This window comes from Aedes aegypti, chromosome 3 (assembly GCF_002204515.2).
Source record: "Aedes aegypti strain LVP_AGWG chromosome 3, AaegL5.0 Primary Assembly, whole genome shotgun sequence".
NCBI classification, from domain to species: Eukaryota; Metazoa; Arthropoda; class Insecta; order Diptera; family Culicidae; genus Aedes; species Aedes aegypti.
The window spans coordinates 178,589,353-178,612,276 of record NC_035109.1 but is presented as its reverse complement, the minus strand read 5'-3'; the positions used below and the strand labels follow the sequence as shown (position 1 = coordinate 178,612,276).

Below are 22,924 nucleotides of genomic sequence, written 5' to 3'. Positions count from 1 at the left end.
ATTTCTCCAAATTCAATCAACTACCCCGGAGTTCCTCTAGAAACACTTCCGGAGTTTCTCCATAAACTAATCCGCAGTTCTTCTAGGATTTCTTTTTTGAGATTTTGTCCAGAATGCCTCTGTCGGTCCTCCAGCAATTCTTCCGGGGCTCTTTCAGCAATTTCTCCGGAGTTTTTCCTGGAGCTTTGGAGGAAATTCGGAGGATATGCTGGATAAAACCCAAAAGAATTGCTGAAAGAACTCCGGAGGAATTTCTAGTGCAACTCAGAAGGAATTACCGGAGCAGCTTCGAAAGAATTCCAAATTTTTAAGAAATTCCTTTATGAACTCTGGACAAAAACCCAGAGAATCTCCGAAAGAAATCCTGGAGAAACTACGAAGCAATTCCTGGAGGAACTCAGGAGGCGTTGCTGGAGAAACTCCGGATGTGTTTCTGGAGGAACTCTGAGGTAATTGCTTGATGAACTTCGGAGAAATTCCTTGAGAAACTAAGAAGAACATTCGAAAAAAATACCATCGTTGGGAAGGAACTCTGGAGAAACTCTCCAGAAATCATAAGTAAATCCTAAAAATTTCAACAATAATCGTTGTGGCGCCAAATCATAATTATTCCTTAAGGAATTATTAAGTTTTTTTTTTTTTTGATTTAGTGTATGAGTCGATGGACCCTTCAGATATCGACTTATGGAGGGTTGACTGTACTTGAAGAACTCTGGAGAATTCCTGGAGATATTAAATAAAATCCAGGACGAACTACCTATCTTAAGAGAAGTTCTTGGGAGATCCCTGAAGAAATTCTTTGAAAAAATCTCCGGACGAATTTCTGGAGAAAATCCCCGGAGGAATTTGTGTAACAAATCCCCGCTGCTTCGACTTTTTGTCTTTCGACCTTTTGTCATAGATTCGTCGGTGAACTATCAAACGGTCTGTGTTCTAAACACCGCCTACAAAGTGTTATCCCAGATCATCTTTCGTCGTTTGCCACCAATAGCAAACGAGTTCGTGGGAAGTTATCATGCCGGATTCCCGAACGGTCGCTCGACGGTGGAACAGTTCTCTACTATACGGCAAATCATCCAAAAATGTCGGAAATATTAGGTCCAAACGCATCACCCCATCGATTTTAAAGCGAAATTGACTGGACCTTTGAAAAACGTACCTCGGCTATTAAACCCAGCTCTTCGTATCACATCCTCTTGCGTATACGCTGTGAACTTGACTATCGAAATGCATACATTTTGCCTTATGAAAGGTGGAACGGTTCTTGCAATACGAACGCTTTATGTATCGTTTTAAGCATCAACTCACATCAAAGCGCGTGGCGTACCATCGCAAGGTTCTTGGTTTGATTCCAGGTTGCCGCGAAAACATATTTTTGTTTTGAAATGTTGGTTTTAAAAGACAAAGCTATGAATTTCAATCCGATTTATTGTTGCGAGTTTTCATAAGTGGTTTCTTCTATGTATTTCGAAAGTCCATTTGCCTGAGTGATAATGCTAAACAACAGGCACGAAATTCCTCAATCTTGTGTTAGCCTCCGTCAATTTTGCATACCTTCATCGTCGCTCTAATCAGTCTTGTCAGAGCTTCCCGGGAAAGCTATTCTAGCCCATGATCATCGATATCTCTAAAGGCCCAAACACAATGATAGCGTGAAGTGAATGTTTTAATCAAAATCCTTAGATGTGATGAGTTCAAGTATATTGCATTTAAGATGTTCTACAAGAATTTTTGTTTAAATTTTTATTTCGATTTGCTATAAATAATGAAAAGTTATTTTATCAAACCAAATTTTTATAGGAGGCATTCAAAATGTCACAAGGAAAAATACGAAACTATAAAAAATAGGGTTTCTTTCTACTTCGTCGTAAGCGCTATTATTCATCGTATCAAACTAAAAATGCTCCACTACGGTGGATATTCAACCTTACCTGCAGCATAGATTCATTTTTCAAGTGTAATTTTGTGAAAACTGTTATGGTTCGTACAAGTTTACACAGAAAATGCAATAAAACTACACTGTTTCGATAAAAAAAATCAGTTCAATTATCCACTTTGCACTTTTTCACCGAAATCGCATGGACAAACACGATTTGAGAGAAATGTTTAGCGGTCGACTGAGCCACACCACTTTACGATACAAAGTTTCTTAACGCCCAAGTAACAGAGTTTGCTATATAAAAGTTTAAAATTCACGTTCTAAACATATTCGATTGTATTTTTTTGTATAATTGACTTAATATCAAGCACTTGTATAGCTCTAAAAGCGCAAAACATGGCATCTTGCATATGGATACACAAACTCATAGAACTAAAATAAATGTTCAATGGAAAATTTATAAACGTACAGGGAGGAATGGAGGGAGATGCTCATAGATCTATAAATTCTAGTAAAACATTTTATCATAGCGTTGATGTGTTGTATTTTGACCACTCACTATATCACAGTAAGCCGTTAGTTGTGAGACGAATCTGGAAACTGATTGCGACATAAATGAAAACGATACGATGAATAGAGAAACCGGCAAGTAATAATTTCAATGAATTATTCCTAAAAACGATCAAGGTTTATCAAAATCTTATTGTACAATGCGAAAGCCGTTTTAGTAAATAATTGTTTGTATCAGCATCATTCACTGCAATACTGGTAAAATTGTAGGTTCTCACTGATCAAAGCTGAATACGATGGTTACTAGCACTACACCCTATGTATTTGTTTGTTTTATGATTCTCGTTTCCAAAGTTGTACCCCATATTTTCTAGGACACCCTATACATAAAATTCAGTTCTTGATGATCTCTATTCTCCATGGACCAGCCGATTCTCTGCAACATTTATTCAGCTGATCCGTCCTGGAATGACTCTCTAGGGACACAGCTGGCCGCGTGCGGATGGCCAAGCAGAGCTGGAACTTGCTGTACTTATAATCGTCTGCGCGCGCTGCTAACGACCACGAACGTCTACGCTAGAGCAAAACTGTGTGTATAATATAATGGAGTGCAGAAGAAAAGCGAAGCTCAAATGAAATATGGTCACGATGCTACAGTACTATCATTATTACTTTTATCTTTCCACCATTTACTGCATAAACCGACGGAGAACGTCTATTTAGTATTGATATTTGTTTATTAAACATTTCCAATAGTAAGATGTTTGCACACACAGAGGTTGACTGGGCTTCAGTTTCGGTTGAAAAGTTGGCATAAATATATCATTCCCTCTACAACATTGACATTTCGGTAGTCCCCCAAGTATCATCGGAATGTTGGGTAGTTTGAATAGAAATTTTAGATTTGAATGCCACGTAACCGTCTTTTTGTAATTTCTCATCGTAAAAGGCTGATTTTCGTCACATCCATCCGTCATGAAGCGGCCCTCCGTCCTGCACTGAATTATGCAGTGTCGTCAGCTCCATTACAATGGCGTATTGACTCATTACGCAACACTTTATCATTGCGCAACCCTTTTAAGTTGCCTAATGAATAATTACACAACAATTTTCAGAAATTACTGAATAATGGGTGAACGGATATCTCTATCTTACATTTTCAACTATCTTAATTTTTACCTTCCATACTACGGGGCCCAGATAGCCGTAGTGGTAAACGCGCAGCTATTCAGCAAGACCAAGCTGAGGGTCGTGGGTTCGAATCCTACCAGTCAAGGATCTTTTCGTAATAGAAATTTTCTCGACTTCCCAGGGCATACAGTATCTTCGTACCTGCCACGCGATATACACATGCAAAAATGGTCAATCGACAAAGAAAGCTCTCAGTTAATAACTGTCAATAGAACACTGAGCTGAGTAGCAGGCTCTGTCCCAGTTGGGACGTTAACGCCAGAGAGAAGAAGAAGAAGAACTACGTTAGTTTATTTTATTTTTGTTCAATGATGCTTTCGGATGTGAACCACGTGGATGTAATTCTTCTGCTTTCTACCGTTACGTCTCAACCGGGGGAAAGAGCCTGCTTCACAGCTTGGTGTTCTAATGAACACTTCCACAGTTGTCAACTGAGAGCTCTCTTTGCCTTCTAATCTTTTTTTTTTTCTGACCTTTTTTTTAATCGTGATAATAGAAGATTGAACGATTTTTGTCTTAAATGATTATAATTTTTTTTCGACATTTGTTCCAATGTTTCAACATTAGATATTCTATACAATACATTGGCACTATAACCAGGTAGTGAGCTTCAAAATCATTTTCAAACTTTTATTTTGAATCCTCTGCACCGCTCTTTTCCTGGTATTACAACAGCTAGTCCATATTACAACATGGCTGACCTGAAAATTTGTTTGAAGATCAAAAGCTTCTTCTTAAGACATTGTTTTGCTTTTCTGTTGATATTTGTTACATTTGGCTTGAATGAACTCAATTTTATTTTTGAAAGTTAATTTTTTATCTAGAATGAGCCCGAGATACATAACTTCATCTGAGTAATTTATTGGAACTCTCTAATCGTGACAATCACCTCCATTCTTGTTTATGGCGGATCCAACTTTCGATCGAATCAACGGCCCTCTTGATTTTGCTAGCGTAAACGGGAATGCAAAACGATTTTCGATCGAAAATGCATTCAAACGTAAACAAGGATAGAGTAAGGTGGGGCAAAAGTTCGACCTTAGTGGTATAATCAAAGTTTCCAGGAAAACAATAGCAGTTAAAACAAAACAAATACCATCCAGTGAACCGTCAACATATTGGCTATAATTTTGCTGAACAAACTTATGTCAAAATATTTACCCATTTTTAGTTATAACAGTTTCAAAATTGATTGTCTTATTCGAACTTTTGCCCCATCGGTGGGGCAAGAGTTCGAATCTAGTGTGGGGCAAAAGTTCGCTGGCTAAAACACAAAATATCGATCCTTTTATGACAGGCATCCCTTACAACAGCCGTGAACTTAAGTTTAACGAAAAATACACACTAAATTTTCATCAAAAAATTGCCCAAAACCGAGTAGAGTAAAGTGGGGCAAAAGTTCGAGTGGGGTAAGAGTTTCTTTTTAAGATTTCTAGCTCAATTCAAAACAAATCTTATAAATGTCATGGTGGTTCGAATGCTATTCAAGTAAGAGACTTTCAATCCAAATATCATAAAAATCGATTGAGATTTGGAAAAGTTATGGCTATTTGTTGTTTTTCGACGTGAATATTGTAATTTTTGGTCAAACTTTCGTTGCATGGACCAATTGAAGATAAAATCTTTTTCAATATTTTATGTAAGGGCGTTTCTAGGCCTATCATAAGGTTGCTTTGAGGCTAATACACCTCATAGATGCTTGAAAACAAGTTTTGGCCCATAGTGGGGCAAAAGTTCGAATCAGCGGGGCAAAAGTTCGACCCATGTATAAAATCACGGAAAAAATTGCAAATTGCCTAAAATCCACATATTATCTTCAAATTCAAATAAATTTGTCCGATCGTGTGAAAATTGTCACCAAAATTTTACATTTCCACATAGTTTTGTGAAAAACTGCTATTTTTGAGTATATTACATTTAACCCGGTTTTGGGCAATTTTTTGACGAAAATTTAGTGTGTATTTTTCGTCAAACTTAAGTTTACGGCTGATGTAAAGTATGCCTGTCATAAAAGGATCGATATTTTGTGTTTTAGCCAGCGAACTTTTGCCCCACACTAGATTCGAACTCTTGCCCCACCGGTGGGGCAAAAGTTCGAATAAGACAATTAATTTTGAAACTGTTATAACTAAAAATGGGTAAATATTTTGACACAAGTTTATTCAGCAAAATTATAGCCAATATGTTGACGGTTCACTGTATGGTATTTGTTTTGTTTTAACTGCTATTGTTTTCTTGGAAACTTTGATTATACCACTAAGGTCGAACTTTTGCCCCACCTTACTCTAAATTGTAATATACTCAAAAACAGCAGTTTTTCGCAAAACTAAGTGGAAATGTAAAATTTTGGTGACAATTCTCACACGATCAGACAAATTTAACTAAATTTGAAGATAATATGTGGTGTTTAGGCAATTTGCAAATTTTTCCTGGATTTTATACATGGGTCGAACTTTTGCCCCGCTGATTCGAACTTTTGCCCCACTGTGGGCCAAAAATTGTTTTCAAGCATTTATGCAAACAATAATACACCTCAAAGCAACCTTATGATAGGCCAAGAAACGCCCTTACATAAAATATTGAAATAGATTTTATATTCAATTGGTTCCATCCAACGAAAGTTTGACCAAAAATTACAATATTCACGTCGAAAAACAACAAATAGCCATAACTTTTCCAAATTTCAATCGATTTTTATGATATTTGGATTGAAAGTCTCTTACTTGAATAGCATTCGAACCACCATGACATTTATAAGATTTGTTTTGAATTGAGCTAGAAATCTTAAAAAGAAACACTTACCCCACTCGAACTTTTGCCCCACTTTACTCTAGGGGTGAATATGTCTACTTGAAGGTTTCAAATAAAGAGCTTTTGGTTTATATGGGAGCATTATAAATTGAGTTTTGGACGCATAAAGAGATAACTTCCATTTTTGCAAGTTTGAAGAAAAAATATCCAAACTTTCTTCCAATCTACTACAGATGACATGCAGACTTCGTCATTTGAGGGACAGACCTGTATCATCCACAGACAAAGATTTTTGATATCCTTGAGATAAATCAGGTATGTCAGATGTGAAAATATTGTATAATATTGTTCCCAAAATTCTGCCTTGAGAAACACCAGCTCTTAAAGAATGTCTTTCAGACTTGGAGTTCTGATAATTCACCTGCAGTGTAACTTTGGATTATTCAAACAATGTATGTTGGAAAATTGAAAGTTTTTTAATTTTACATTCAAGCCATCATGCCAAACACTGTCGAATGACATGATCAGAATCAAAAACTACTTAAGTAACCAGTATGCTACAAATGTGACTAGCGTCGGTTAAAACCAAATCAATCGTAGAAGGGTTTTTACAAGAGGAAAAACAACTAGGGTTATCAGGGTATTGAATTCAGAAATAACCTGAAGAGCACTCGTCAAACTCCGCAAGTCAGTTTGGAGCGAATTAACTTTCTGCCCATTGCATTAAAAGGGTAAATAGGCAGCTATGGAAGTATACTTACCAAGCTGTGTTTCAACAGAAACACCCAAAGTTTTCAAAAACTTTGATTTCCACGAAAATAAATTGATGTTTCATAGACTATGAATGATGATAGCAACTCCATCACATGTTCCACCCAGTCGATCATTACGATAACAAAGTTATAGCAAACAAAATGGAACATTTTGATTGAATATCGGTTTTCACTACTATTTTTCTGAACACAATAGCATGTAGAGAGACAATTTAAGGTATGATTTTCTAACAAATTAGAACTGAGTTATGAACTGTTTATGTATTGAGTTGTTGTATCGCGAAAGTGCAACGCCACTATTCAGCGTGTTTTCTATATTTGATCGAGATCAAATATAAAAATCCATCGCCTTTCTCAACGGTTTAAAGAGAACACTTTCTTGAGCCGATTTACTATTCTTTGCCTTCCATTTAAACAAAACCTGTCTAACGGCAAGTTAACCACAGTGCGCGGGAAAAATAGATCAAGTTTGCTCTGTTTCGCTGAATCATCCTCGTCAGTTCTGATTATTGGGAGTTAAACGTTCCCTTGACTCGAGATCAAGATATACGTAGACGTATCAATTAATGTGAATTTGCCATAGGGACCGCCCCTTTATCGAAAGCTGAAATTCATTATCCACTTACATCCATTTCAGTGCCACACATATCGAACACAATCGGGTCATGCGAGCTGTCTCCTCATTTTGGGATGGACCCGTTTTTAGCCGGTTTAACCCATTCAAATTAGTTTCATAGTCGCAATTTCCTTTGACGATCCACGATCCAGCCCTTTCCTCTCACGCGCTAATCGGACTCGTTGGACTGCGCTGATTATTTCATTTCACGTCACTCTTTTGCATGACATTCAATCATAATCATCACCTTCTTCATCTTCTTCGGAGTGTTTCTTCGTTTTATCGTCAATCTTTCGCGTTCGTTTGTATTTTTCAAATCGTTTCCACTTCACCTTTTGTCGCTCGAACTTTCCGAACAGCCATCGTTACGCTCCATTCCGGGGACTCTTTATTTCATCTCTCACTTCACTTTCGTCGGATTTGATTTCTTAATCTTGTTGTTGCCTCCACTTCTGGCTTCTTCAGAGACCGTTCACTGCATCATCAGACGCAATTCGTCTTTGTTATACACATCCAGATGGTCCCCCCGTTCCACAAGTTTCGCACTCTACCACACGCACTACTCACCTGAAGGAACATGGGAGTGAAGGCGACACTGAAGGCTGGGGGGTTTTCACTTGATGCTTCGTGGAACATTTAGTTTAAAGAAGTAAAGAACTAGACGAGAAATTCATTACAAACACTTTTCTCATTAGAAAATACCGTCATTATATAATATCGTTCAATGACATTCGCTTGTTCCAGAAATGTTCATAACTTTTTGCAGCTTGTTGTTGGTAGACATCTCCGTTGCAAAATATACGGTGGTACAAAACAGCGTCAATCTCCTGGAACTTCGGTTCCTGAAATTCGTATTTTCTGAATAATGCAAACAATGCTGTTCTAATTGTTTTAACAGAAAGCATGATTTCCCATGTTTTTGGAGGATGTCATGCTCGAGGTGTTCAGTGATGATGATTTCCTTTATTAGAATTCACTGAAGAAATCTATAAATGGATTACAACTCGTACAATATCCAACGAAATTAACTATTCAGTTAGGCAAAAATACTAAAGGAATTTTACACAATGGGAAGTTTTGGCAAAAAAATGATATAATTCATAACAGATTTTTTCAAGTAGTTTAAACCTAGGTATATTTTGTTAAGGCTGAAATTTAACCTGGCTCGAAAAAATATATTCTGTTTTTTCTCTAGAAATTCTGCTTCAAATCTTTAGATTACACAAGAAACATCTACGAAAAGTGGTTTTAAAATGTCTCTTGCCCTTGAATCTTCAGAGAAAATTTATTGAAAACCCCCAGGGATACTGTTGCCTCCCGAAATTAGCATAGCGGTAAAGGAATCTGTGAGAAAGCATTTAGCCAAATAACTTAGAAGAGGAAGGGATTTATTGAGATATTCATGAACATATGTTTAAGGATTTTCCTTAGAACAATTTTTCAGGAATAATCCTATCAAATATTGGCGGAATCCGTCTTCTGGGATTAAATTCTTGTGCAATTCCAAGACGGAATACCTAGTAGTTTTTGAAATATGTAGAATTCTCATATGATTCCTATTCCTGAAATCCCATCAGGAATTTCTCAACGAATTTTCTAAGTTATGTAAAAATTTCCTGCAGAATTAAAATGTTTGACTGAATTTGAATTCTGCAGGAAAATTTTACATAACTTAGAAAATTTGTTGATAAATTCCTCATGGGATTTCAGGAACATCCTACACAACTAATATAATGTTGAAAAAGGTTTTTCCAAAAAAGTTTGTTTGGAATTTCTGCAAGTAGGAAAAAAATGTTTCTACATCAATCTGCTGACCATAGTGTTATGAACCTTTGGAATTCATGCAAAACAGTTTATGAGATGTTAGATATATAAACATCTATATAAATATAAATGGAGTGGTGTTTGTATGTCACGAAATAACTAGAGAATTGGACATCCGATTTGCACAATTCTTCCACTGTTGTCTTCTTGAAGGGCTCTAACGTGTTTGTGTGACAAAAAAGTTTAAGAAAGTTATCAGAAAATTTGGTAAAATGGGGAAGTGCTAATATATCATTTTGTATATGAGATACCATGACATTTTTCAACAGCCTACTTGATGACTTGATGGCAGGACGAAGTTTGCCTGGACCACTAGTTTGGAATAAATTTCATCCGTTTCAACGCCAATCATTGTCCATTATAGAAAATAAAACGAAAACAAAAGTACACGATTTTTTGTAGTAAATCCTTAAGCTTATCTATGAGGTTTATGTTCAGGAGTTTTGGAAAAAAAAATCAGAGATTCCACGATTCTTCTGAAAATTTTTAAGTTTTTCGACAGGAATTTAGTTTACTTTCACTATTCCAATTTAAGCTGAAATTATCCAATAAGTTTCTAACGAATGTGAAATAAATTGGATAAAATGTATGATTTGTAGAATAATTTGTTTTCTTTTCGAATGATGATTGTTTTGATCGCATTTCATTGACTATTTAGAACGATTTGAAAAGAAACATCATCATTGACTGAGCAAAGCAGTGCTAACGTGTTCATTTTTTACATTTTCGAAGCCTACGTTGTGCTCTTCCCAGACAACGACAAGTCGCATAAAAGTTCACGTATTAACTCATTTATTCATACAAATTACAAAATCCCCTATATGTAAATTATAGCAAATGTATCACATCATTTTTCTTCCATATGTCTGGATAACTCAAACTCAAACTCAAATATTTTCTTCATCTTCTAATAAATGCAGTGCTTCGTCAAGCAAACAGTTTTGAGACCCCTGATAGACACTAAATGCCTACAAAAAAAAGTTATGAAAACACGTCACCAACCGCTAACCGTGTCACCAAAATAAAATCTATTCAAATTAATTGCCTGCACGGCGGAAATATTCAAAACGGCTAACACTTTGTGTGCGAAATTTAAGCCAGGTGAAGACTGGCCGACTCCATCACGACACCAAAAAATGAGAGAGACTTTTTACTGGCCTCTTCAACGCAGTCGTAAAGTAGTTACATGGATGCACGTCTACGCTATTGGCGCGTTCTGTCTGTGCCATGGATGGGTGTATTGTTCGAGCAATTTTCTACTTTTGCATTATTCCGACTACGGCGCTGATGTCCGCGTAATTTATGTTGAGATTTGTAAAATTCAGTGTAAACCGCCGTTACTGCCAAACCGCAAATGTATCATTAAGTTTGAGGGTTTATTTCACATTATTTTTCGCCAGCTTGCGAGCTCGCCACCACGCAATTGACTTTTTGGGCATTAGCCAGCCCTTCGTCAGGTGCCCTGATGAAACCTTTTATTGAAATACCATAGATTTTATTGTAACAATACCGTATTTTCCAACAGGATATTTCTTAGACACATTAAAACTATAGCTAAGAAGACACCAAACGAATTATAGTAACAACGGTTGTCTACAAAAGTTTTCATGAATACTTTTACACATTCAACAATAACTAAATTATAGACTCTATTATAAACCGCAGGTTTTATAAAGTTTGAAAATCTTCAACTATCAATTGTAATTTTTATTCGGGTTGTTCGGCCATGCATGGATTCGAAGAAGCAAGAAAATTTGGCCCTCCACGATCGATCACGCGCACTAGGTTCAATTGTGCTGATGTTTGTAGGTAATACCAAAGCCACGGCTAAATGCAAATTGCAGCCACCAAGATTGTAGAGATTTTGAGGAGAAAGTTCCCATCCATTTTTGGTACTAATTTTGGCGCCACTTAGTTTTGCTTTTACATATGCATGTACCTACTTGAACTAGCTTGCTCAGCGCAGAGTTATCTAAGGGAATTTTGCAGTCATAGTAATATTTGAAGATGAATGTTTGATTTTGTTCAAATTGATTGCTAATAATCATATCAAGCGGTGTAGTACGACTTCCTGACTTCAAATATCTTACATTACTAAAACGAAATCATAAGTATTCATAAGTGCCGGAAGAAAACGAAAATTATCCTTTTTATCTAACGAAGATGGGAAGCTTCCATTAATCAACTTTTAGTTGTGCGGCATGCCAATCAAATTTTGTCCGAACACATAGAAGCGTGAATCTCAGCAATAGTTTCGATTTTTTTATGTCAATGCGTGACAACAATTATCGTCCAGTCATTGCTTCCGTGCGCACACAATATTCAACTTGGACTTTGATCGGACAATGTTGCGGTAGATTCGGGCAAATTGGATAACAATTTTATGACTGAGTTGCCTCTTCCTGTAGATCTGTCAGCTATGCATAGAAAGCTCTTTAGATTGATTTTTTGTCACAAAGTTGTTCAGTCAAAATAGAGTCCAATACTCGATTACTTTTTCAAATCGGCGTAAGTAACTTCCAGACGGTTTTGAAAAAAATAATTCAGAAGAATCACAACCTGTCTTCTAAAACTGTTTTATAATGAATCACCTTTTTGACATTTTTTCACCGTGTACATTGCTTAAATTTTTCATACAAACAGGTCGCGTTCAAAAACTAGGGAGTTCCTATGATTTCCCACAAAAAAAATATGGCAAAATGATAAGCCGTTTTATTCAGTCACTTGCGACGTTTTTCTACCAGTGTAAAATCGACCCAAGTAGTGTTTTGTTTTGATTCGTGGTTAAGTCACTTTGTCTCTCCATACAGCGGGGCGGCGAAAGTAGTGGTTAGGTTGCGAAAGTTGAAAATCTTACTTTCGTCGTTTTGTAAATCCGGAAGTTAAACGTTCTAAAAGTGAAAAATCGAGCTGGTTCAGAGCAAAACGTGTAGAATTTTGTCTGTGAAACACATATAATCAATAAAGTAAGTTTGTATACTTTTTTGACTTGAGTCTATATGAATAAGTTTTCGAGAATAATGGAAAGTAGTTTTTGAATCTTGTATCGGTACTGCCAAGTCCAAAATAAAAAGTCCAAATAAAAAAGTGGATCTTTTTTTTTTCTTCTGAAATGTCTATAATCCTGTTGAAACTGGATAATTTTGAGCGTTTTTTAATGTGATCAATCAAATTATCAATTTGGGTGTGTGGTACCCTCAGTTTACTCAACGAAAGAACATGATTTATGTTAATTTCTAAATAGGCGTGGACGAATTTGTTGCACTTTTTTGCTTCTTAGTATTACGTCCTCACTAGGACAAAGTCTGCTTCTCAGCTTAGTGTTCAATAAGCACTTCCACAGTTATTGAGGCTCAAGAACCCATCATTCAGTCATCGACAATCATCAAAAAATAAAAACCAGTTGTTTCATCTAAATTTAAAGAAATCTCCACGAAAATCTATCATCGTATTACAGATAGCAGGTGCAATTCAATGATCAATTTTCATGAGCATCGCTTTAATTTTGAGCAATAAAAACTGTGTTTGAAAATTTGAAAAACGATTATGGTTAAATTCCTCTAAACTGAGAGCTTTATTTGCCAAAGTAGCCATTTTCGCATTCGTATATCGTGTGGCAAGTTCGATGATACTATATACCCAGGAAAGTCAAAAAACATTCCATTACGAAAAGATCATGAACCGACCGGGATTCGAACCCAGACTAGCGTTGGGTGATTTTGAATCAATAATGTTCCGTAAATCGATGTTTTCATTTCAATTTATCGATTTTTGAATCGATGTTTGAAGCTTCTGAAATCGGGTGAATCAGTAACATCGATGTTATAGACAATTTTGCCCAACGCAAACCCAGACACCTTCAGCATGGCTTTGCTTTGTAACCGCGGACTCTAACCACTCCGCTAGGGAAGGCCCCATATCTTTTGACTTAATAGACCAATTCTCTAATTTTTAACGGATTAGTGCGGGTGATTAGTTGCACCTCCAACTACAAGGATTTGGATACTGGTGGCCAATCCGGATACACGGCCAGAAATGTAGTGTACACCTATTCCACGTGTGTATAAATATAAGAGCATACATAGTAATGATTATATTTTTTCATTTTATGATGTTCAATTATCCACTTTTACCCTATATACCCTATATCCATACTTTACCCTATATGATAGCTAACATTGTTTAGTTCGTAAGACTTACAGATTGTTGGAAATTGTTGTAAAAGCTAGAGTTAATATCGATAGTAAATAAATTAAATCCAGGATTGAAACCAAATAAAAGGGCGTAAAGAAGCACTGATAATTGTACCGTCAAGCTACCATACCATTCACCGTGCTTTTAAAAAAATCTGCGCTTTAAAAAATTATATATTTTTTCCAAATGTTAAGGTCGCCTCGTACCGTTCTATGTCACCATTCACCGTGCACGCTGGTGCACCATTTACCGTGCGTATAGTTTTCGTCATGATTTAATTTTGTATTTTGAAGAAACGTTGTTGGTGGAGCAAATATGTTGCTAGTAGTGTGCGCACTCATTTTTAACGTGTATTCAAATCCTATTTTACAACAAAAGCCATAAAAAGTTGAAAAAAATGGCAAAATTATTATTCTCTTATCAAAATCATTTTGCGAGGATTGACTGTATTGTCTAAACCATGTCATATTCGCTCAAAAACTAAATATAAAGTAATTAAATCACGACATAACAATAAATCCAAGCCTTTTAATAGGAACCATACATATTGAAAAGGTTCCATTCACCGTGCATTTGTGTTTCGACTAAAATAAAATAAAAAAATTCTTATTTGCAAAAAATGTCAGGGTTCATACGACGAAATACATCTAACCAGAGGTAACTCCAGAGAAATCTTGTTGAAATTATGAACAATTTGATACTTTAACGTTAAAATGAAAAATGAAAATTTGTAACGTTTCTACTAAGAGTGTTGAAAAATCCCATTATTAAACAGAATTCACATGATTTTGACTACATAAACTAGGTTTTTCAAAATGTTTTGTAACAAGAACTACTTCATTTCATTAGTTTTATCTTATTTTGCTGACAAAAGAATAATTTGTGAAAATTGTATGAATATTCTGTAGGAATTTGTATATGTGCACGGTGAATGGAGGACTGGTGACTTAACGGTACGTAAAATACTGTTGGAATAATCTTCTATATAAATAAAAATGGAATGGTGTTTGTGTGTCACGAAATGGCTTGAGAACGGGTCAACGGATTTTCACTATTCTTTCACTGTTACAATCGTCCAGGACTCCGACGTGTTCGTGCGTAGAAAAAGTTTAAGAATGTTTTCAGAATAGTTTTGAAACTAGAGAAAACGAATCTATGACATTTGGTCGAAAGACATTTGGTCGAATGACATTTATTCGAATGACGTTTGGTCGAAAGTACATTTGGTCGAACGGACATTTTGTCGAATTAACATTTGGTCGAAAAGGTTCAGTTGCAGCAGAAAGCATAGCATATTTCGAGAGTAGCATTTTGTCGCTAATAGTGACAAATTGATTGAATAATTGAAAAAGTATCAGCCATTTTACCAACAATATCTATGCGATTAGTAAAATTTTGTAATTCAATTTGATGGACGCTGATCCAACATACTGATCAAGCTCTTGGGTTTTTAATGATTCATGATGCTGTTTCGTTCAGACATGTTCTGCGATTCTAGATAAGCTGATCCTAAATGGAAGCAAACCGACTTTTGTCTCCTCTGTCAACTCGTCTTCACTTACTCGATACATAGAATTAGCACAATTTTTCATTTTTAATAATTCATAGCTTCTACAGCAAACTCTGTTTTTTACCCGAGGTCATCAACACTGCCAGCAAAGCTATGTATTTGCTTGAGGAATTTTATTAGGCTGGAAGTCACAATAATCCGATTGGCCATACCCATAAGTAGAGTTACCGACACCTAGCATCCACTTTGTCATGAAAGTTTTCCTTAAAGCAATTTTCTCCTGCAAGTTTTACGTTTCACAACGCATTAATAGAAAGTACGTGGTTTTCGCAGATTGACAGAAGTTTGTCTATGTATTAGTGATAGATATCAGGAGTAACTTAACACGATTAGTGTGCTTGCTGTCTAGTTCATACCAGAGTCTATGAATGGAGAGTTGCGCGAAGAATGAACCCAATGAAACCATTCAAAGAAGTTTTTTCGCGCAACTCTCTGTATATAGACTCTGGTGCCACGAAGCGTGAGTTCAATTCCCGTAAAATAAATTTTAGCCTGGGACAACCAGCACACTTAATTTAGAATTCCGAATCTCGGCTAATTTTATCCGCACAGCCGAGTAGTTCGCAAACAAATTTACTAGGATCTTAGGAAATAAAAGCTGAGTACCGTAATCCGGGGTAACATTGACCATTTTTCTGAATATTTCTTTAATATTTCGTTTGAAAATGCAAATGTTGCATTTTCAAACGAAATAAAAAACAAGTACTGCCACCCATAGCTCGAAGGTGTTTACTGTATTTTGTTTATTGAAAGGTAAAAGCAGGTTAAGAAAAATGCTTTGAGCGATTTTTTTATTTAGCTGATATGGGGTAACATTGGTCAACTAACTAACTAACTAACAAGTCATTCACTTTTTGAGTTATTTTAAAATTAAAAACACCTCGAACCACGGAATACGCCTAAAGGTAGGCAATTTCCTAAGGCAATTCTTAACAGTTATTCGGTAATGTTGCCTAATTGAGCATACTTATGAAAGTTTTGACAACGGAATCGTTTTCGGCGATGCCATTTTTAGTAAGAACCGTATTTTCCTTGCTTATATCGTTTGCATAACTTAAGTGAAACATTAATTTTTAGTATTGTCATATTTAACCATCAAAATCATTATTTCGAAAAGTTGCCAAATTTATAAATAAGGTAAACGCAATTTTCGCAAAAGTATTAACTTTTATAAGCTCATGAATATAAGAAAGAGAAGCACCATTCATGATTTGAAAATGTTCCATGAATAAATGCTAGTACGAACTTTTTACGAGATGAGTCATTCCGATCAATGTTACCCCGCTGATCAATGATACCCCGGATTACGGTATCAGTAAATCGATCTTCGTCGCTAAGAAACCGGACAATTAGCTGAGTTTCGGTTAAAATCGAAAAACTAAAATTCGCACTATCGAGCTCACGAAAACAAACTAAGTGTTTGGTATGGAATGTGTAAAATTTACATAAAAAAATTGAATATATTTTTTTCAGTATTTTTTATAGGATTTTATTTTATTTTTATAGGCTTTTTGACAGAGCTTTCGAACAGTTTATAAGGATTTGTATAAAATATTACGATAATGCAGTATGCTGCATTCATAGTATACAACTTTGACATTCTTTATAAATTAAACTACAGGAATATCTTAATAGAAGTGTTTACTACGGAATGATAAACAAGAAAAACCCATCAGAATCTATCAAAACAAGTCAGTTTTTCGATTATTGGCCACCTGATCGCTCATAGTGCACTACTCAGAAGCAGATTTTTTTCGATGATGACAGAACTGAACGTTTGTTCAAGGTCGTCTTGAAAGGTCTCTCAAGTGACTAAAGTCACCTGAAAAAGTCAAAAATGAAATACCGTTCTGATTCAAACTCCGGGCAGCTCCAAATTCCGGACACTCAACTTCGTATGGGAAAGGCTTCAATTGAAATGTTTCAAAATTTGCCGTTCAAAAGCTCACAATTTGGAGAATCGTTTTATTAGGCTTTCATGCAAATTTGAAAATTTACAATGCTCAACTAGTTTTGACGGTTTTCTAACGGCTGGTAGTGTTTATTTAACGATTTAACTTTTCCAACTTTGCTTTCCACGAGCTGTCCGCAATTCAAATCAAAGCGTCCGGAATATGAAGCAAAAGTGAGGTGGTGTCCGGTCCGGAACAAGAATCATGAAGAGGATACACATTTCTATTTTTTTAAATTTATTGGAGTTATAGAATTCAAATCTTCACCTATTACACAGCGGAACAAAAATGACATTTTTGCGTGTCTCAAGAATCAAATTATGTGTCTCAAGTAAATTTAGGTCTGCTGAATCTGATGCCGTTCTCAGAAATGTTCCAGCACGTCACAATTTTTAGCTACAGGTCGCCAAAGTTGTATAAAACACCGGATAAATCATTGTTTAAATTTGATGTAAACATCAATTTACATCAAATTGAAACAATGATTTATCAAAAAATAGTATGATCTAACCTACTAAGCATGCCAAATACGACTTTAACTTTCATTTCGAATATAATTTGGTTGAAATAGCACGATTAAATTGAGATTAAATCGAATTTTTCAACACGCTTACAGGGTGTTCGCAAATTATCCGTACAAACTTTGAAGACATGGCTCTATACAATTAAGCATTAATTCAATATTCTTGCATGGTCTTAAACATTGGCCTATTATATTTTTGAGAAGTAAGTTTGACACAGTTCCGAATTCAAATACTTGCAAAACCAAGCCAAATGTATTGAGGTGTCTTAAAGGGAGCTGTTTTTCGAGCTTTATGACGGAAGAGAAATGTCCATAGAACTCACTGGATTTGAATCGTATATTTCTCTTTTTCCAGCCTAACTTGAAGCCACTACCCTGTAGGTTACTTCAAATAACAATAGGACATTTGGATTCATCTATTTTAAATTTTAGGGATAACACATCTCCAGTATGACTAGCAGCCCTCAGGAAAAACGTCTCCGAAAAATTTAAATTTGCTTATCTCAGTAACAAGCAATCATTTCGAAATTGTTTAAAGTTGCATTTTGTGTTACCATATACATGTATTATAAAAGGTACATGGACATTGATTTTTCATTGTTTCCAATGCGAGATCATCTTGCCAATATTTAGCTGTTCGGATAATTTGCGGACACCCTGTACAGTCTCCATACAAAATTCTTCGTTTGTCTTGAATGGCAAAATACAAAACTTTTCTATACACACTAAAAATAAATTTTTAACATCGGAAGTATTATGAACTTTGTTGATAAGTATTGTTATAAACATGAAGTTTGAGTTCTGAGGCAAATTAAGCAAATAAATTGCCATACAAGCTGGTAAACTTGCATGCAAGTTGGTTGAAATAGTCAAATTTAGCATTTTCAACAGCCAATATCTCAAAAACTAGACGTGCTATGATATTTCTAAAAATGGCAATGGATCCAGCAACCTTTAATTAAGTAAATAGCGGTGTTATGGTGTTTGAGACAAAAACGTGTTCCGCAGTGTTATTCGAGAGGTAAGTATCCTGATAGCATAATAACGCCGAGAATCATATATGAACATGAATCAAAACGGTATATGATTTACTTACTGCCCAGTCCAAGTAATTATTATGAAAACGAGAACGTGATCTGGTATGCGTTGGAAACGGCTTTCGCAAGAATATTATTTAGTTCACTTTAACAAAATTGATTTAAATAATATTGAAGCTTTAGAAAAAGCTAAACTTAAGTTGGATGTCCGTGTAACATGGACACAGTTTCAGAAACCTGGAGGAAATTTCTGACTAACAATAATCATTTTCGCTGATGGAACAATTAGCAAAGCAAATTCAACGGCAGATTTGGTCTTAACAGGCTCTAGCAGATTTTGATTCTGATCATGTCCCTGTTACATTTCAGATACCTAATGAAGTGATTTTTAATGCTATCAGCTTCCTACTATTTACTAGCCAACTGGAATACATATGAAACATACATCGATAGTAATCTTGATGTTAACTTTTGTTTGCAAATAAAACTTGATACATATTAAAAGTGCTCTCATAACTTTAACGAATTCCATTGTTGAAGATAGGGGCATTTCAATACCAAACTGTGAAATAAAACTCGAGTCCGCGATAATATAAAATGATCTTAAACTCTTTATTCATTTTAAAAAACATAAGAAAAAGGCGATTGGACAGCTCTCGCCATATTAAATATAAATATAAAATATAAATAATAAAATATAAAATTTCTCAATTGGACCCTGGATTGAAGCTCTTTTTAAAATTATCTCAAATTAAAAAAAAAACCTCAGTGTGAAGCCATTTCCAGCATTGAAAAGTTAAACAAATAACTAATAATAACTAACTAATTGCGAAACATCTCAAAAACTTGCTATGTAATTTGAAAGCGCGCACAATTTCAATCTACAACTCTTCTCATTAGTCAATTTTTTTAATTAAAATCATATTTATTTAAACAGTTTTGTATCAGTTACAATAATATATACAACATTATCTGGTCAGCCCTCAGGCTCTACAGATATGATATTTTTAGTTTTACATTTAAGAATGTTAGTATGAAGTATGAAGTTTAATTTGGAAATTAGTTTACATTTTGGCTCATTTGACCAATGACCAAAATTGAAAAATTTGATAACCTATCTAGATCTCTCATTAGTCCAATTGAATATCAAGTTACTCAGGATTTCGAAAGCATTCTCAATCAAGAAAACGTTTTCGAAAATTCTTGGAGGACTGATTTGGAAGAAGTGAGAACTAATAGTAAAAAATAAAAAAATATGAAAGCCCCTGGTGATGATGGAATTTTTTACATCCCCATCAAGAACCTTCTAGAGTGTAGCTTATCTTCTTGGTTGATATGTTTAACATTTTTTTTTCAGTCGGAAAATGGAAAAATATCAAGATTGTACATATTTTTAAACCGGTCAAATATTCTGCATAAGCTTCTAGCTATCGTCCTTTCAGCTTACTTTCCTCCATCAGTAATTTTTTTGAAGAGGTAATTTTGAACAGAATTATAATTCACATCAACGAATATTTAATTTTTGGTAATAAACAGTTCGATTACCGACAAGAAAATTCGTGATCATATATTCTCCTTGGTTTTGCAGAAAATGTCGATATCGTTAGGATCGGTCGCAGGGCTTTAAAGCCCTTTCGCTCGACTGTCAACTTTACCAAACCAAATACACTATTACAGATAGAAACAGATGCAGGCCCAGTATATTGGCAGAAGTTATTGAAAGGAATTGAAGGGAAGTGAAGCTGTCACCTTGTAACACTAGTGGTTATTGAACGACTATAATTCTGCCAAAGGGAGAATGAACAAGAATATAGAATGTAAAGGTTTCATCCTTTCAAAAATTGGAATATCACCTCGATCATCAACTGAAAAAAACAATAACTCATAACAAATTATTTAAGTGATGCTTGTTCTCCGAAACACAAAGCCATTAAAATTAAGAGCCAGTCAGTAAATCTGAATTGATGTTATTTTTCTGACTTCAGAAAAAGAAGATTAAATGAAGGCAAAATAAAATGATGAATTTGTTTTCAAAGTGTAAACACAATGATCGAAAGTTAAAACTCATATCCAGAATTATCGGTATGAAGAAAAATATTGAAACAAAGCAAAACGAAAACAATTACCTTTATTGATAAAGTCCAAATAATCAGCCAAACATCCAGATCTCGAAAGGACACACCATGAAAAAATCGTCACGTCGTAGCTTCAAACTGACTCACTCGTTCACGTCGATTCTGTTTTTTTTTTCTTCTCAGGTCCCACGACAGTAATTGCAGCCGGTCCAATAATTACGAAAATCATCAACTTTTTCCCCTCTCTCGACTCAGCACACGTTTTTTTTCTGGTCTCTTCTGGCAGTACCACTAGTCCACAAGTTCAGTGATCTTTAAACACTATTTATTAACACACTTTTTGCAGCATTTTGGAGTCTCAACGGTAGCCGCAACGATGAGGAGGCATTAAACAGACGCAACCGAAAAATTGCTGGCAGTAGAAGTACACTTTTTTCACTGTCTTCACGTGGTTAGACATTCACAGACTCGGTCGTGCGCGTAACTTTCTGATGCTAGAGTAAAATTACACTGAATGAAGAGATCATCATCCCCTGGTAATAGAAGGTAATGGCCAATGACTTAAGGGAAATGACGACGAGGCGAGGCGGTAAAATGTAATCAATAAAATTAACACTTTTACTCTAGAACACTTGAGCACCGTAACGCAAGTCAAAAGGGCCGTTTTCGTTGCGCCGCAGCCGCCGGCCACTTGAAAATGGATATAAAGATCTTTTCAATCATGCGCGTGTTTAACATCGATTTAAATTCATGCTGATCCTTGCACCAGATTTCTTCCCTATCTCATTGGTGATTTTCTTCCCCGTTGTTTTCTATGCTCCGGTACTTTTCGACTTTCCTCTTTTCAGCGCTCAGAGCGTCGACGACGAAAACGACGACGAGTTGGAGGAGCACAAGATCGATCTTCTTTTCACCGATCGATCGTCAGAGCCCGTTCACTTCACGGTGACTCTGCTAGAACAACATCCGTAGTTTTAATCATTATTGTTGGTCAGACTTTCAGATGAAGGATTAAGAATGTGAAGTGTTATCGTTTCGTCCAAACAGTATTCTAAAGTCACACTAAGCCAAAAAAAAGTGCATTACACTGCTCATAGAAAAAAATGTTACAAAATACACTGATCAATAGTTTGCATTATGAAATAAACTTGAAAATTGGGTACTAGTTTGCATTGAGTACAGTAAGGGTGATGAACGACAAAATACGCTGACGAAGTCTTATTGTCTCATCATGGAAAATAAGACTTATGTCAAGACGGACTTCCGGCAGCTTCCGGGGCTACAGTTCTGCACCGCCCAGCACTAGTTTGATGTTTCGAAGGAAGTAGGGGAAGAGCACAAATATTCGATCCAGCACTAATTTTCGACCCTTTCATACGATTTTGGCCTACTTTGTATGACATCCGAACATTGGCACAGAATTTTTGTGGGTCGAAAATTAGTGCTTTTCTCCTAAGAAGGCAATAGTAGTTTACGGAACAAGTTGCAGAATGATGATTTTTACAGCACGAGTTATACACAACGATTGCTGTAAAAATCGAGTTCTGCAATGAGTTACGTGCAACATTTTTTGCAATTTCGTAGAAGACCACTCGAAGGTATCAGAAATTATATCGGAATGCATTCACCATCATTTCAAAATTTCTGAAAAATTGTTGAACTCAAATGCTGACCTTAAAACAGTTGCGTAATGAGAAAGCGTTTCATAATGAATTATTGCAGCACTGGTTTCAGTTGTGTATTGATTATTCCCGCACTGCATACTGCATGTAGGAAAGTAGGCCGTTCCATGACAGATTGGCGTGATGAAAAATAACCTATTACGATGAGAAATTTCAAAAAAAAAACTCCATAAGCATACTATAACCTCACAGAAAGAAAAATCCGTGTAAATTTCAGCGTAAAATCGTGCACATAAAGGGAATGCCAGATATGTCGCAAATCTACACGTCACATCGTGTAAAATTACATCAACATCATGTAAGTTTCCGCTAAACATCGTGTAATCTAGCATGGACTCTAACCGATT

The 22,924-nt window shown here is 35.6% G+C and overlaps 1 protein-coding gene across 1 annotated transcript in view; it reads right to left on the bottom strand.

Moving 5' to 3' along the window:
- The window catches only part of LOC5573569, a 313,982-nt gene extending 292,554 nt beyond the window's left edge, over positions 1 to 21,428 (bottom strand). Inside the window, exon 1 of the mRNA XM_021851479.1 lies at positions 20,947 to 21,428. The gene's annotated coding sequence lies outside the window, so the exon portion shown is untranslated. The remainder of the gene's footprint in view (positions 1 to 20,946) is intronic.
- Positions 21,429 to 22,924: the final 1,496 nt, after the last annotated feature.